The sequence below is a fragment of the Python bivittatus genome, unplaced genomic scaffold (assembly GCF_059951505.1).
Source record: "Python bivittatus isolate LINGU-HERP-01145 unplaced genomic scaffold, Pbiv_v1 ctg000980_np1212, whole genome shotgun sequence".
Taxonomy (NCBI): domain Eukaryota; kingdom Metazoa; phylum Chordata; class Lepidosauria; order Squamata; family Pythonidae; genus Python; species Python bivittatus.
The window spans coordinates 4,240,125-4,255,486 of record NW_028277125.1 but is presented as its reverse complement, the minus strand read 5'-3'; the positions used below and the strand labels follow the sequence as shown (position 1 = coordinate 4,255,486).

Below are 15,362 nucleotides of genomic sequence, written 5' to 3'. Positions count from 1 at the left end.
CCTGTGATCACAGGAAGCGCTGGCGATTCAACCTCGGAAGAGGTGGATTTCTATTTTTTTTCTTTTTCTTTGTTTTTACTGGATCTTCTCCTGTTTCCTTACCAGGAGGACAACCCACCTATATTTAACCAGTGAGACAAGGCACAGTCCTATTTGTGGAAGACACGGGAGCAGAAGATTCCCACGGCCCTCCTAATGGAATTACGTCGCCCAGTTTCCGACGGAGGCTGGATTGCCCGTGCGCATTTGCCAAATGCAAACTAAGCCTAGGTTTCCACATGAGATATGTTGTCACGGCAGAAGACAGAGCATCTAGCACAGTGTTTCTCAACCTCGGCAACTTTAAGCTGTGTGGACTTCAACTCCCAGAATTCCCCAGCCAGCGCATGCTGGCTGGGGAATTCTGGGAGTTGAAGTCCACACAGCTTAAAGTTGCCGAGGTTGAGAAACACTGATCCAGCATGCGAGAAAGGTTGGCGATTGTTCTGCTGTTGCTTACACCTTAGGCACCATAACAGAAAAATCTGCTTTTTGAAGCCGCATCGCTTTTCAAAGAGGACACTTTGCAGCAATGCGGATACGGATGGATCAGCGGTCACCCATCTGCTGGCAAGCTGCACCCTGGCTGGCTTCCGTGCCAGGATCTGCCGCCCCTCCCCTCACTGCCCACCTCCCATCAACAGCAGTATATTGGCTGAGCCGCTTCCAATAACTCTCTTCCGCCCAGCATCTGTGGCACTTAAGGACTTGGCTGGCGAAGGGCTGAGCCTCGTTCTTGCTCATCATTTTCTGGGTCACCTTGTGAAGTTGGGTAGAGAACGCTCTTCCGCCAAAGGACCAAGGCGGGGATGGCTGCCAAGGGATTTGGGATGAATCTTAGCTGACTGCCAAGAACATCAAGAGATGGGAACGCCGGGGCACGGACATGTGGAAATTAAACACAGCACTTAAAACGGTTGCTGGGTTTGTCAAGCGGGGGGCAGGCAGAAATCCGGCGGGGCTGCTGTATCGTGGCAGGCGGGATTTGTTGTGTTGCCAAAAGAGGCAGGACCATTGCTAGTTTTTTCTCATCCTTTTTGCACATCTCAGACACAAGGAGGTTACGGAAATGCAGGGAAAGGTTGGAGCGTTTTCCGCCCCCTTCTTTTTCTGGCGTGGCATCGGAGCCCTTGAAAAGCTTCACTTCCTGGATCTCTGCCTGACGTGGCTGTAAAACGTGCAGGAGAAAATGGTGAGCTCTGGCTTACATTTGGCTCTCGACTCTCCCCGTTTCTCCTGCCCTGCCGCTGGCGATTTCCAATTGTAAAGTCTGCGGGGCCGAGATCTCTCCTGGTCTGCCTTGATGGTTGGAACGCATGCTGAATCATCTCCCTCCTTCCTTTGGCTAGAAATTAAAGAGCTGGTTGCTGGTAAACTGGGGAGAGCTGAAACGGAAGCAAGTGATACTGAACTGTTGAAAAGCACAACCAGCATTCAAAACCCGTGTTTCTTAATTGCAGGATGCCAGCATAATAAAAGTAGAACTTCCACATTCAGGGATAGTCTACCTTGGGGCTCATCTTTGCATCTTCCTCTCCAAAGCACAAGCATGCCACAGTACACTTTTTATGCCATACACTCTGACATTGCCGTCATCTCGTGTCCAGCCCGGAGCAAAAGCACCTGAACATCCTATTTAGCTGTTCCAGTTTTAAGGTGGCGTTTTCTCTCTTCTCCTACCTGTTTTAGCCACGGACGACTGAGAAATATTAAAATCCCATCCAACAATTGTGAGAAGTGGTGATGGCAGTGAATGCATCCATTTTAATTTTTAATACTGCCAACGTCGATCAATAGAACCCATACGAACAGACACTGTTTTGGGGTCCTCCATCATTTTTAAAAGTGGGAAGGGGCCCTGAGAGAACTGTGAGATGGGTGGTGTATAAATTTGAGTAGTCAATAAATAACAGTAATGGGAGCGGTTGGTGGCTTGAGGATGCTCTCTCTGTCTTCTAGCTTTGTAAATATTTGTAAAGGTTTTTATCATTTTTTAATCATGTTTTCACTTGTAAGCCGCCTAGAGTCACTTATACAGTGAGATGGGCGGCGTATAAATTTGATGAATAAATAAATAAATGTGATCAATAAATAAGCAAAATTTAAGGAACACTGTGCTAAATCACTTGGCTGATCTTGCGAAGGTTTCTTAGGAATGTGGGTTTAATGCTCTTGTGAAAGCGTGCTAGGCCAGTTTTTTAAACAAGTCCCCAGAGATATTTGTCCTGGGCTACATCAACATCAGTTCAAACCAGGAAAGACAGCCAGGTTTGGCACCTATATCTTGCTGGATGTACTACAAGCACTAGACTCACGTTCGGGAATAGCCTGATTGACACGTCACTGGAACGGAGCCCTTCGACACCTATGACCCATTAGCCAGCTTTACAAGTAACTGATTGCACCAGTCCAAGTTCCCTTACTCTCACCCACGTTACAGACAGAGATCGGTGTTGTTTTCCTGCCAGTGGGAGGGAAACAATGTTGGAGAACCCCCCCCCCCCAATTCAATAAATAAGGACAGGACCATTTCTCACCCTTGTTGCCACAGCAGAATCGGGCTCCAATGTCAAGGCGAGAAATCTTACGCCAGTGTACTTTTCTACCAGCTCAAGGGCTGGTGGATGGCCCTGTAAGACAGCCACCTGGCCGCCCCTCTGACTTCAAACCATCATCTTCGTATCCTCCGTGACATCCCCCCAAAGTCAGAAACGAACAGTAACTCCAGCAAGGAAATTCAATATTTTTTATGACCAAGCGATTTATTGCTCAGTCTTCAGCAAGATTCTGTGAAAGGGGACCAGGTAGGCGTTATATTTAGAGGGCGGGGATGAAGACGGAGGAGGTAAGGGCCAGAAAATTCATGCATAGCGCAATCACTGGAGAGCTGATTAAATAATGCTAGCTGTTTCTGATGAAAAGGATAAAAGCGAGGAATGAAATTGAGCGCGGGGCGTGGGGTGAAGGCTCTGGTGCTTTTCTCTGTGGGGAGGACAAAAGCCCCAATTCGGCAGCCATGAAACAATAGCTGCCGTTCCACTGTTTCTTGAAGATTTCACAGCGTTCATTTCAGAGGAAATAAAAGCTGTCATTGCAGGAGAAATGATACCAATTGGGGCCCGAAAAGACAGCAAATTGCACGCCCGAAACTGCACTGCTGGGGGGGGGGGGAGCAGGGAGAGATGCATATTAACCCTGCAAAGAGGCGCTTTGCAATCCATGGTGCAGCTTCCCAACGCACCACAATAACTGGGTTTTACACAACGCCGCCAGGCTGCACCTCAGATTGATGCCAAAGAGGAGGAATAGGATACCAGGAGCCCAGGGGAGCCTCGCAAAGATGCCTCTGTGCAAACTGCCATAATGTCACAACAATGCAAGGTGTGTGATGACATAATTGTGCAAACACCAGATGTGTCAGCGAACACCCCCGATGCTCTAGACCAGGGTTTCTCAACCTTGACGGCTTTCAGAGGGGTGGACTTCAACCCCCGATGCTCTAGACCAGGGTTTCTCAACCTTGGCGGCTTTCAGAGGGGTGGACTTCAACTCCCAGAATTCCCCAGCCAGCAAAGCTGGCTGGGGAATTCTGGGAGTTGAAGTCCACCCCTCTGAAAGCCGCCAAGGTTGAGAAACACTGCTGTAGACTCTATAGCAGTATTTCTCAACCTTGGCAACTCTACAATGTGTGGACTTTAACTCCCAGAATTCCCCAGCCAGTACTCAATTCTGGGAGTTTCTCAAACACTGCTCTAGGCAACCGGAGGTTGATGTGCAAATTAAACCATTAAGACTGGGCATTTATGATAGGACCTTATTTATGATATGGTCCTATCATAAAAGGCTCGATTTGTCCACCAACCTCCTCCTGCCGTAAATATTTCATTTATTTATTTATGAAGTTTATACGGCTGCCCCTCTCAACGTACACAAGTCTGGGTGGCTAACAGTACTTGAAAACAGAATAAAAGCACAATAACCAAGTTATCCATTACAAAAGGAGCAGCAGAGGAGGAACCAACCTTGCGCAACAAGGATTGTCGCCATATAATGGGCTCTCCCGTCCCTCCGGAGGTGCGAATAACCGCCAGATAATAACCAAATAATCAGAAGTATTCATTGATGAAGGGCTAGATCTCAGTCAGGAAGAATTTGAGGACTATTTACAAATACATGCAAGGAAGGGAGAAGAAGAAGGCCACAAAGAGAGGTCTGGGGTTTTTCCCCCCCAAATACACCCATCCCTAATCTCATTTGATTTGCCTGTGATGTGCGATCCCAGCGGATGTGGTCTGCGAACCACGACCGACCATGTTCTCTCATCAAACCATGGTTAAAGAAAGCACAGTTTAATCAAGAGGTCAGTCTGTTCCACGAGAAAGGAACAAACGCGTGGAAAGCGTAGCGGGAAGGCAGAGCAAATAGTCACTTTCTGATGTTAAGACGTTCAGCACCTCGGGGGCTCTTAGGCCTTTTCAACGTCTCCGGGATCGGACCAGGCCAAATGTCCACTCACAGGATGTCCCGAAGCAATCAAGCTTGGACTGCGAAAGTATTTGGAAATCTCCACCATTTGGAGATGCTGGTACCTTCCCAAGATGAGAAAAGCATCTTTGAAAGCCACCCCCAGCATCCTTCTCTCCGCGCTTCAGCTTGTTTAAACGCTTCCAGCAAAGGAGAGTCTATGCTCCCAAGGGCAGTCTGGCCCAGGCTGAGCATTAAGGGAATACTTCCTGTGGTTCTGCTTGCGGTTTAAACCCATTGCTTCTTTTGGTCGTCAGGAACAACTCTGAACGATTCTGCCTCCATTTCTATGTGACAGACATCCAGGCCCTTGAAATCAGCTCTGCTGTGCCCTCAATGTCCCCCATTGCAGTACCCTGAACTGGATGTAGTATTCCAGGGGCAGCCTGGTCAGTGTGGAACCGAGAAGAAATTTCTCAGGAACTATAATATTGCCGATTCAGCCTAGGATTGCATTTGCCTTTTTTGCAGCTGCATCACCCTATTGGCTCACATTCAATGCGATCCATCAAGACCCCCAGATCCTTTTCACATGTACTGCTACTCAATATGATCCCCACCCCCAACCTCTACTCGTGCTTCTGGTTTTTCCTACCCCAATGAATAACTTTTGCTTTTGCCCCTGCATCCTGCAGGTCTCTGCCCATTGTTCCAGTCTAAGAAACTCCTGGATTTTGACTGTGTCTTCCACAAGGCATTTGCTGCTATCCCCCTGCCCCCCTTTCTTTATATCATCTGCAAGTGAAAACGGAGGTTACATGCAATGTCCAAACTCAGCTTTTCCAGCCCACAGAATTCTCTTTATTTAAGCTTTAAAAGAATAATGGTTAGCAGCACAATCTCTCATCACTTTGAGATCAACAAGCCCCAACCCCAGAAGAGGGGGGAAAAAAATCCCTAACGCAGTCTTAACATGGGCAGTGTGTGTACACAATTTCCAGAGTTTTGCACAAGTCATTCAGCCCCCAGTGAAGCACCCCTGCTTAATTGACGTGACGCATTGGGCTAAAATGGGGCTGGCTGGTTGGAGGCTGGTTGGAGGCCATTTTTGCAACACCATCGCCGCTTACTTTAGCCCTCACTCTCCTCAACAGTGAAGTGGGGGGTCTTCAAACCCCCCAAATAAATGCTCTCATTCTGGGAAGGCTCCCTCCCAGCCCGAGACTGGGAAATGCCCTCCACAGCAGAAAATGCCAGGTGGACGAATCTCACCCGGCTTCAGGCCATTTTCTCCATTCTCGCAAAGCTGATTGTTGTCATTTTTTAAATCCACTGGTGGCTTGAAGTGGGAAGGAAGAACCTGCCTTCCTCTTCAAACCGCAAGTTCTCTGCTGAAAAGATCCTCAAGTGGAAGGTCACCGCTAGAGGAAGCGAAGTGACCTGGTCTGTCTTTCCTTCGGCTGGCCGGGCTCCTTTGCACGCCATGGCTGCCACAAAGCTCTTCAGATAGCGTCAAAAGACCGTGGCAGCTGCCATGGCAACCCGCGGCAGCCTGGCATCCGGGAGAAGACAACCGTCTGGGAGGGTCGCAGAGCCCACTCGAGCGCTGGGAAGCCGGCCGGAGGAGCTGGAAGCGTCTGGCCATCAGCCCTCCGGCTGCCAGGTCCCTCGGAGCCAGCCTCTTCCTCCGCCAGGCACCAGGCCAGAGACCCAGGCCGGTCCCAGCTGCTCCAGATGGAGCCCGCTCCCAGCCTCGAACCTGCACCCTAAACCGGGACTGGCCTACCTTACAAGGCTGTTGTGTGGCTTCCCACTTCACAGCAGAAGTACGAAGCCTTGGACTGCTAGAAAATGACTGGCTGGGGAATTCTGGGAGTTGAAGTCCACTCATCTTAAAGTTGCCAAGGTTGAGAAACACTGGTTTAGACTTTGGTGTGTTGCATGAACCTTGCTAGAGCGAGTCATAAAAGCAAGGCTATCACTGCACATTTCTGGCAAGTAAATGCATGTTTGGACTGAAGGTGGGTCCCAGATCTGGAATGAAAAGAATTATTTATTTCAATAGTTCCAAACTCGCCTGAAGCCCAAACATGCATTTACTTGCAAAAGTGTGCACACACACATCCATACCGTATAATATTCTATTTTATATCTGTATTAGTATCTGTGAATATATGCTCTGCATGTTTTTCTTTCTCGGTTTTCTTTTCTTTTGAAGAACTTTAGAAATATTACACGTGATGGTTATTCTTTACCCTAGAAATGAGTAAAATTCTTAAATGAAGAGCACGAGTTACCTAGGAAAACTACGTCATTCCAAAGTGTCTGTTTTCTCTGGAAAAGTCTGGCTTTGGAACTCAGTCTATTTTATTTTATTTTATTATTTCATTTTGTTTTTCAGCTCTCAGTTGGCATTTCACCTTGCTTTTCTGTCTGCTTCATTTATCTGTGACTTCAATTAGCTTAAGTGGGCTGATTAGTTTGTTCAAAAATGGACTAATTGAAGTCAAATGTGGTGCAGGCTAAACAAATTAACAACACAAAATCAAACCAAGAGCTGTTCCCACCGCTGACGGTTAATCTGGGCCACTGGCAGATTCTGCCTGGTTTAGTCTTAATGCTGAATCACAATCTTAGCTTGGGGGGGGGGGGGGAGGAGATATTGAATAATGGAGGGCGTATTTATTTGGGCAGGGGGTGGATAAACCGGTCTTTTTGTTTTTATGTATTTATAACTGCGGCATTCCCCCATTTTTCCTCCCCAGATGCGCCTAGCCACCTTGGTGCCTCCTACCAACACAATATCTTCAGCAAACCATGCATTCAACCAAGTTTGGGCTCAGCATCATTTATTTATTTGTTAGATTTTTAACCCGCCAGTGGCATCGGCAGGATTGGAGGCGTCTGCCAAAATGCAATGTAAGCTCTGTGTTTTTTGCGCACATGGGTGTTGTTGCAGTGCACGCACAAAAAGGGCAAGCTTGCACCACGGCAGTGCAACACGACTTTAATCCTTGGACCCCCTCCTCTCTCGATCCTTCCTGAGGACACTTCGGTATTCCGCTGTTTGTCAGAAACTCAAGGGCATATAATGCGTTCTCTCACCCACGATGCGCTTAAGCAGGCAAGTAAATGAACCCATTTCCTGGATTTGCACAATACAGTGCACCATTTCTTGGCCGAAGAGGCTGGGTCTGATCACACCCCGCCCCACACACACATGCAGAAAACCTTTGCCAAGCTGACTGTGGATCCAACTCAGAAGCATATCGTTTGTTACCTGACCTGCTTAACTGTCTTGGGTGAAAACAGCCATTAAGTCACATTCCAGAATAACCAAATCTGACTTTGCCGATCATCACTAGATGGAAATGGAGCTACATGGCCCCTCCTGACAAGCGGGGAGGCAGAATTAATGCACCCCTGTAATATTCGGGCAGCTGGAGGCAGCTCTCGTGAACGGCACGGTGGCATTTTCCTTTCCCGTCCACTGTGCGATGCGGTGCCAGAACAAAGGTCTCTGGCCCACATCCTTGGCTGAGGGGGATCACGACCATAGGCAATGGAAAAAAATCAAATAAATAGATCGATGTAATGCTTTTAAATGTCGCATCTACATCTACACCCTCTTCAGAAGGGGGAGAATGAAGGCAAAGGCTTCTCTTCTCCTTGCGTCACACCAAGTTTTATAAAGACCTCCCGTAGAAGCAAATGCTCCAAAGGGAATGCCTGATTCCCCAGAGAACTTATTCGTCGTTTGAAAAGGGCCTGGCTGTTTGAGGCAGGGCTGAGTCTTCCCCAGGTCTTATCTGGGTGTGGGTCCCATGAAACTCGGTGGAAGGAGAACCAGCAAGCTGCAACCCGATCACCAGAAAGGGGGAATCTTCTGCTCATCTTCTAATAGTTGATAGCTCCAGTTCCTGATGGCCCCAGGGAAACACCAGCCGAGAACTGCAAGGGATCATTGCAGAATTCCAGGGGGGCTCTTTGCTTTTGCACCCCCCACACACCCCTCTCCATCTCTCTCGGGGATGTGAATTTGTGGCTAGAGACCGCCTGCCTTAGGAATGCCCATGGATTGCGGGGAGTCATCTCCAGGAGGTAAATTGGCACCTTCGCTTGTGCAACCATGCACAGGATGGTGCTGCGAGATGGGTGACGGCCTTGCTTGGTTTTAAATGCGTCGAGGCTGCAGCTCAGTGTGCCAGATGCCCCGAGAACTTCAGTTTTGAGGAAGGGATGGAAAGAGAGAAAGGGATAAAGGAGGAGAAAAAGAGGAGGGAGGGAGGGAGGGAGGGAGGGAGGGAGGGAAGGAAGGAAGGAAGGAAGGAAGGAAGGAAGGAAGGAAGGAAGGAAGGAAGGAAGGAAGGAAGGAAGGAAGGAAGGAAGGAAGGAAGGAAGGAAGGGAGGGAGGGAAGGAAGGAAGGAAGGAAGGAAGGAAGGAAGGAAGGAAGGAAGGAAGGAAGGAAGGAAGGAAGGAAGGAAGGAAGGAAGGAATGGAAGGAAGGAAGGAAGGAAGGAAGGAAGGAATGGAAGGAATGGAAGGAAGGAATGGAAGGAATGGAATGGAAGATGGAATGGAATGGAATGGAATGGAATGGAATGGAATGGAATGGAATGGAATGGAAGGAAATGGAGAGAGGGAGGGAGGGAGGGAGGGAAGGAAGGAAGGAAGGAAGGAAGGAAGGAATGGAAGGAAGGAAGGAAGGAAGGAAGGAAGGAAAGGGAGGGAGGGAGGGAAGGAAGGAATGGAAGGAATGGAATGGAAGGAATGGAATGGAAGGAAGGAAGAAAGGAATGGAATGGAAGGAAAGGGAGGAAGGAAGGAATGGAAGGAAGGAAGGAAGGAAGGAAGGAAGGAAGGAAGGAAGGAAAAGGGAGGGAGGGAGGGAGGGAGGGAAGGAATGGAAGGAAGGAATGGAAGGAAGGAAGGAAGGAAGGAAGGAATGGAAGGAAAAGGGAGGGAATGGAATGGAAGGAAGGAATGGAATGGAATGGAATGGAATGGAATGGAATGGAAGGAAAAGGGAGGGAGGGAGGGAAGGAAGGAAGGAATGGAATGGAATGGAATGGAATGGAATGAATGGAATGGAATGGAATGGAATGGAATGGAGAGAGGGAGGGAATGGAATGGAATGGAATGGAATGGAATGGAATGGAATGGAATGGAATGGAATGGAATGGAATGGAATGGAGTGGAATGGAATGGAATGGAATGGATTGGAATGGAATGGAATGGAATGGAATGGAAGGAAGGAAGGAATGGAATGGAATGGAATGGAAAGGGATGGAGGGATGGAATGGAATGGAATGGAATGGAATGGAATGGAATGGAATGGAATGGAATGGAATGAAAGGAGGGAGGGATGGAATGGAATGGAATGGAAGGAAGGAATGGAATGGAATGGAATGGAATGGAATGGAATGGAAGGAAAAGGGAGGGAGGGAGGGAAGGAATGGAAGGAAGGAAGGAATGGAAGGAAGGAATGGAAGGAAAAGGAGGGAGGGAGGGAAGGAAGGAAGGAAGGAAGGAAGGAAGGAAGGAAGGAAGGAAGGAAGGAAGGAAGGAAAAGGGAGGGAGGGAGGGAAGGAAGGAAGGAAGGAAGGAAGGAAGGAAGGAAGGAAGGAAGGAAGGAAGGAAGGAAGGAAAGGAGAGAGGGAGGGAGGGAGGGAAGGAAGGAAGGAAGGAAGGAAGGAAGGAAGGAAGGAAGGAAGGAAGGAAGGGAGGGAGGGAGGGAAGGAAGGAAGGAAGGAAGGAAGGAAGGAAGGAAGGAAGGAAGGAAAAGGGAGGGAGGGAGGGAAGGAAGGAAGGAAGGAAGGAAGGAAGGAAGGAAGGAAAAGGGAGAGAGGGAGGGAGGGAGGGAGGGAGGGAGGGAGGGAAGGAAGGAAGGAAGGAAGGAAGGAAGGAAAAGGGAGGGAGGGAGGGAGGGAAGGAAGGAAGGAAGGAAGGAAGGAAGGAAGGAAGGAAGGAAGGAAGGAAGGAAGGAAGGAAAAGGGAGGGAGGGAGGGAGGGAAGGAAGTAAGGAAGGAAGGAAGGAAGGAAGGAAGGAAGGAAGGAAGGAAGGAAGGAAGGAAGGAAGGAAGGAAAAGAGAGGGAGGGAGGGAGGGAGGAAGGAAGGAAGGAGGGAAGGGGGGAAGGGGGGAAGGGGAAGAGGAAGGGGAGACTGGAACAGGAGCTGTCCCTGCTGAAATATTGTTTCACACAGGACTACCGCAGACCTCTGGGCTCTTTACCAACCCCAGTCCTACTGACAGTCCGACACTGAACCGGGGAGGCCAGCAAGGAAGGGCAATGAGGCGCAGAGAATAGCAGGTCTTTATCTCCATTATATACACTTACTGTGTAAATGGACCACCCCCCCACCTTTCCCTGGGTTTAAATTCCAGAGGGAAGCTGACTACAGAGTAGACACACCGTTGGCTTTCAGAGGGAACAGAGATGAAGAAAGCAGCGTGCCAACATTTTCCGTTTAAACAAAAACATTGAGAGAGAGAGAGAGAGACCCACACACGAGGCCTGGGAATTAAGCAGGCGTAATGGGCAGTGGGAACAGAGCCAGCTCTACCATTAGGCAGATCCTCCAGGCCTCTTTTCAAACCAGTGTTTCTCAGCCTTAGCAACTTTAAGATAGGTGGACTTCAACTCCCAGAATTCCCCAGAATTCCATGCTGGCTGGGGAATTCTGGGAGTTGAAGTCCACCTATCTTAAAGTTGCTAAGGCTGAGAAACACTGATCGAAATGGTGCCCCCCACCATCTGGTGGCAGTGGGATCCACAGATTAACAACACCCTGTATAAAGAAGCCCTTTTTGGTCAGAGCTCCTCCATGAATTGCAACGGAGGCTCTGTTTTTGATTGCAGTGATGGAGGAAAGGTTTCTTTATTGGTCACACGCAGTATGACTTTTCTGACCCCCCCCCCCCCCACATTCCTGCAGATGCCCCTGCTTTGCGTTCCCGGTCCCAGATGAGTTGGACTAGAGGTCTCACAATTTCCAGGCTAGCTCTGAATCTTGGTTCTTGGTTACACCTGCAGGAAAATAGCTCAGAAATTCTAGGCCCTTGACCTTGCTAGACGAGCCGATCCTATACATTGGGGCGGGGGGGGGGGTGTTATGCTATTATCTGTGGGTTTGTGCCCCCAGCTCGCCCAGAAGATAAACTGGGTGCAAGGTTTTGTCTCCGAGAGCTTCCCTGGAGATCCGAACCTTTAAACGCAATTTAATTACGGGTCAACTCTTCGTAGGAAAATCTCTATTAGATCTGAGATTATTAATAGCCTATAAAATGTGTTTATGGAACAGCTGCTTTATGGCAAATATATCAAGAGAAGCCTGCGGTTATTCTCGATGCGGCAAGGTATTTTGGAGGATGTGGCTTAGTTAATTAGGTGAGAAATCAGCTGACCCACCTCGATGGTTTGGGGGGGGCTGGCTTGCTTTTCACTTCTCTGGGGGGCAGCCGGGTCCAGCTGAGCTGAGCCAGCCTTCACAATGATTGCTGGGGCGGGGGGGAGAGATCAAGTGTGAACTAACCCAGTGTTTCTCAACCTTGTCAACTTCAAGATGTGTGGACTTCAATTCCCAGAATTCCCCAGCCAGAATTCTGGGAGTTGAAGTCCACACATCTTGAAGTTGACAAGGTTGAGAAACACTGCATTACATGTGATCCAGTTTGGTGTAGTGGTTAAAGGCACTGGGCTAGAAATGGGAAGAAGTGAGTTCTAGTCCTGCTTTAGACCCTTAAAGGCTGTCCTGGTCTCTTCTCCCCCCCTCCCATAACTCCAACTCAGATCTATGTCCATCAGGGGTGTTTGCAAGGAGGGGGTCAAACAAGTCCAGCTGGAGTTGAAATCATGCAGTCGAAGCCTTCAATCCCACGGGGGTGGGCCCCATCTAGACTTTTTTGACCCCCTCCCTGCAGACACCCCTGTTTCCATGAATTCATGAGCGGGTTCAAAAAATACCCCCTCTATTCTTATATTTGAGGGTGTGTTTTCATAACTGAATAGGTGCATGGCATCATTCAGAGGGTGAACATGTTGATTCTGCTTGTGTCATTGTGTGTGACCAATGATGTCATTTCAGTTGCGGCGTCCAATGGGAGCTGCATCACGGGCAGGGTGATATCATGACGTACGTGTCATCATTTGCTCCCCCTTGCTTCCACAACCCCCCCCCCCCGAATAGCCACAGTCTGGCCTTGGACACCAATTGAAGCCATGACTGATTAATCCTTGGATGGGAGACCATTAGGGAATCCCAGGGCTGTAGGCTAGAGTGGAAACTGAAATCATTCCAGAAGGTAATGGCAAATTATTTTTCCAAGAAAACGACACAGAACAGTCCACGTTGTTGCCTAAGTGCAGCTGGACTTGAAAATCATTACTTAAAAATGCAGTTATCCTTATGCCGATCTGGAGGTGATGTTGCTCAATTTGAGAGATGTCCCCACCCTGCCCTTCCAAAACCCCTCCAGTTAAAACAGAATGTTTTTATGCTTCTCCACCAATCTCTGGGCCACAAATCCAAACACTGATTTCTCTTCTCTTCTCTTCTCTTCTCTTCTCTTCTCTTCTCTTCTCTTCTCTTCTCTTCTCTTCTCTTCTCTTCTCTTCTCTTCTCTTCTCTTCTCTCCCCCCTTCCTCTCTTTCTTTCTTGACAATTAATTCTCCTCTTGCCTGAATGAACAGCAGATGAGTGGTGGATGAGCAACGTTTGGTTTGCATTTTCAATTGCAAAAGCCATGCCGCGTTGATCATACAAGTGGAAAAATCCTATTTGTCACCTGCTGGTGACACGAATACCTCTGCGGGCTGGAGAGACGAAAGGAAGGGGAGGAGGTTGGCACGCCGGGGTGGGACAGCAGTTGGCAGGACCACTGGGCACAGGTGGGAGAGAGGGTTCAGGCAAGGCCAGAGAAGGGAAATTTGGAAGGGAGAATTAGCCACCCACAGCCAGGTTTTAACCCTTGGGCAATTTTCATGCCAGTTTGAGACCTTCAGGTAGTCGTCCTCTTTACCGACCTCATCCAGGATTGCCAGATGTTTGCATCTCAGCCTCCTCAAGAAAAGCACAGAAGCAGAGGCCAGCAACAGCGTTGTCCACTGTACCTCGGGGTTTGCCAGAAAACTTAGCCCATTTTGCTGCGTGCCAGGACCTCCAGCTTTCTAGGTCCACCCAAACTGGGCCTAACCAGCTCCTGCTGCCTGGCTTTCAGTCTGGAGGGAGGGGGCAACATTTCTGAGATCAAATAGTCAGTCGCCCCTTTGGGATCCACACGCCTGTGCTGGTTCATCCGAGGCTGAGTTGGCTCGTTTTGATTTGATTTTGCAAGATCGGGATCCAGAATGTGTGAGAGGATCAGTCAGAAAGGGAGACAGGCTTCAGACTTGTGGGATCTGCTCCGTTCTTTTTCTGGATCTCTAGATCCCTCCTCAGAGCCAGGTCCAAATTAACAGAGGATCCACCAAAATCAGTGACGCTGCTCTCCTGGAATCTCCCACCTTGGCTGTGGTCACACAATGCCCGTAACCTGGTTTCTGAATTATCCCACTTTTTTAAAACATTGAACTGTAAGCTGGGTTTCACACAACACCCAGGGCATCTAGCCAAGGTTAACACTAACCAGAGTTAACATATTGCATGAACACCCCTGCTCAGTCTTTAACTGGGCCTGATTAAGCATGTTGCAGGAGGACAGCTATCAAATCATGGCACCGTAGGCCGGATTCACACAACATTTTTACCCTGATAAATGAATAAATGAATTAGCCCCTTTTCTGAGTTTGGGGCTGGTTTATACAACCATCCTACAACTATCCAAAACTTAACCAAAGCTAATCTTAACTGAGTTTAGCCTGTTGTATGAATGCAACTGCGGGGGTCTTTCAATGACCTGGTTAAATGAATTGGGGATCCTGGCCTGTCTATAAATGTCCGAATGGATTAAGTCAGGAATTCTAACACAAAACCCTCTGTTGCTACTGGAAGCCAGGCCCCCCTTTTCATTTATTGCAAACAACCCTGAGAAAAACCCACAGATTCTAACCTAGTAACTGAATGTTTCCTGGTTGGTGATTCTTCCATTGGGCTGGAGGTTTTCAGAGATGGGGAGCAGAGCACCCATTTCTATCCCCCTGCAAAGACTCGGCATAATCTGAACTAGATAAGCCCTGTTCCTAATGACCACATTCGGTTTACAACCTCCATCTTGCTGCCTGATTTTAAAATGCAGACCTCGTGGCTAAAAAACACAGCTTCCTTTGGGGACTTCTTGCTTCTTCTCCGTCCTCTGTTCCTTCAGACACCCCATCTGATGAAACGTTCCGGGGAGCCCCAAAGCTTGCACCCACTTTTGCTTCCATGGGGGGGGGGGGGGCTTCCAGTACAATGATTTTGGATTTGCTTGTTCCTGGACTAACGTGGCTATGATTTCGTTTTCTGCAGACCACTGTCCTCTAGCATGTTCTTAATCTGCCCACTGCTGAGAACCGGATCACAGCAGTGTTTCTCAGCCTTGGCGACTTTAAGACAGGTGGACTTCAACTCCCAGAATTCCCCAGCCAGCATGGCTGGCTGGGGAATTCTGGGAGTTGAAGTCCACCTGTCTTAAAGTCGCCAAGGCTGAGAAACACTGCTCTAGACCCAACCATGCCTTCCACAGATCAGAGACATAGGAGACTGGATCAGGAATGTCCATTTCCAATCCATATGAAACCTACGTTCGCTGGGAGTTCCAGACCCCAAATATTAGAAGGTGGCCAAATTGAGAGGCGTCTGATTTGAGCACAGGGACAAGGCTGCTTTCACTCAACATACTTACCCGATTCTTGAATTAACCTCTTTGGGGTTTGCACG

The 15,362-nt window shown here is 48.7% G+C and overlaps 1 protein-coding gene across 1 annotated transcript in view; it reads left to right on the top strand.

Annotated features, from left to right (window-relative positions):
• The window catches only part of LOC103056241 (solute carrier family 12 member 9-like), a 104,516-nt gene extending 104,252 nt beyond the window's left edge, over nt 1–264 (top strand). Inside the window, exon 15 of the transcript XR_015794348.1 lies at nt 106–264. The gene's annotated coding sequence lies outside the window, so the exon portion shown is untranslated. The remainder of the gene's footprint in view (nt 1–105) is intronic.
• Nucleotides 265–15,362: the final 15,098 nt, after the last annotated feature.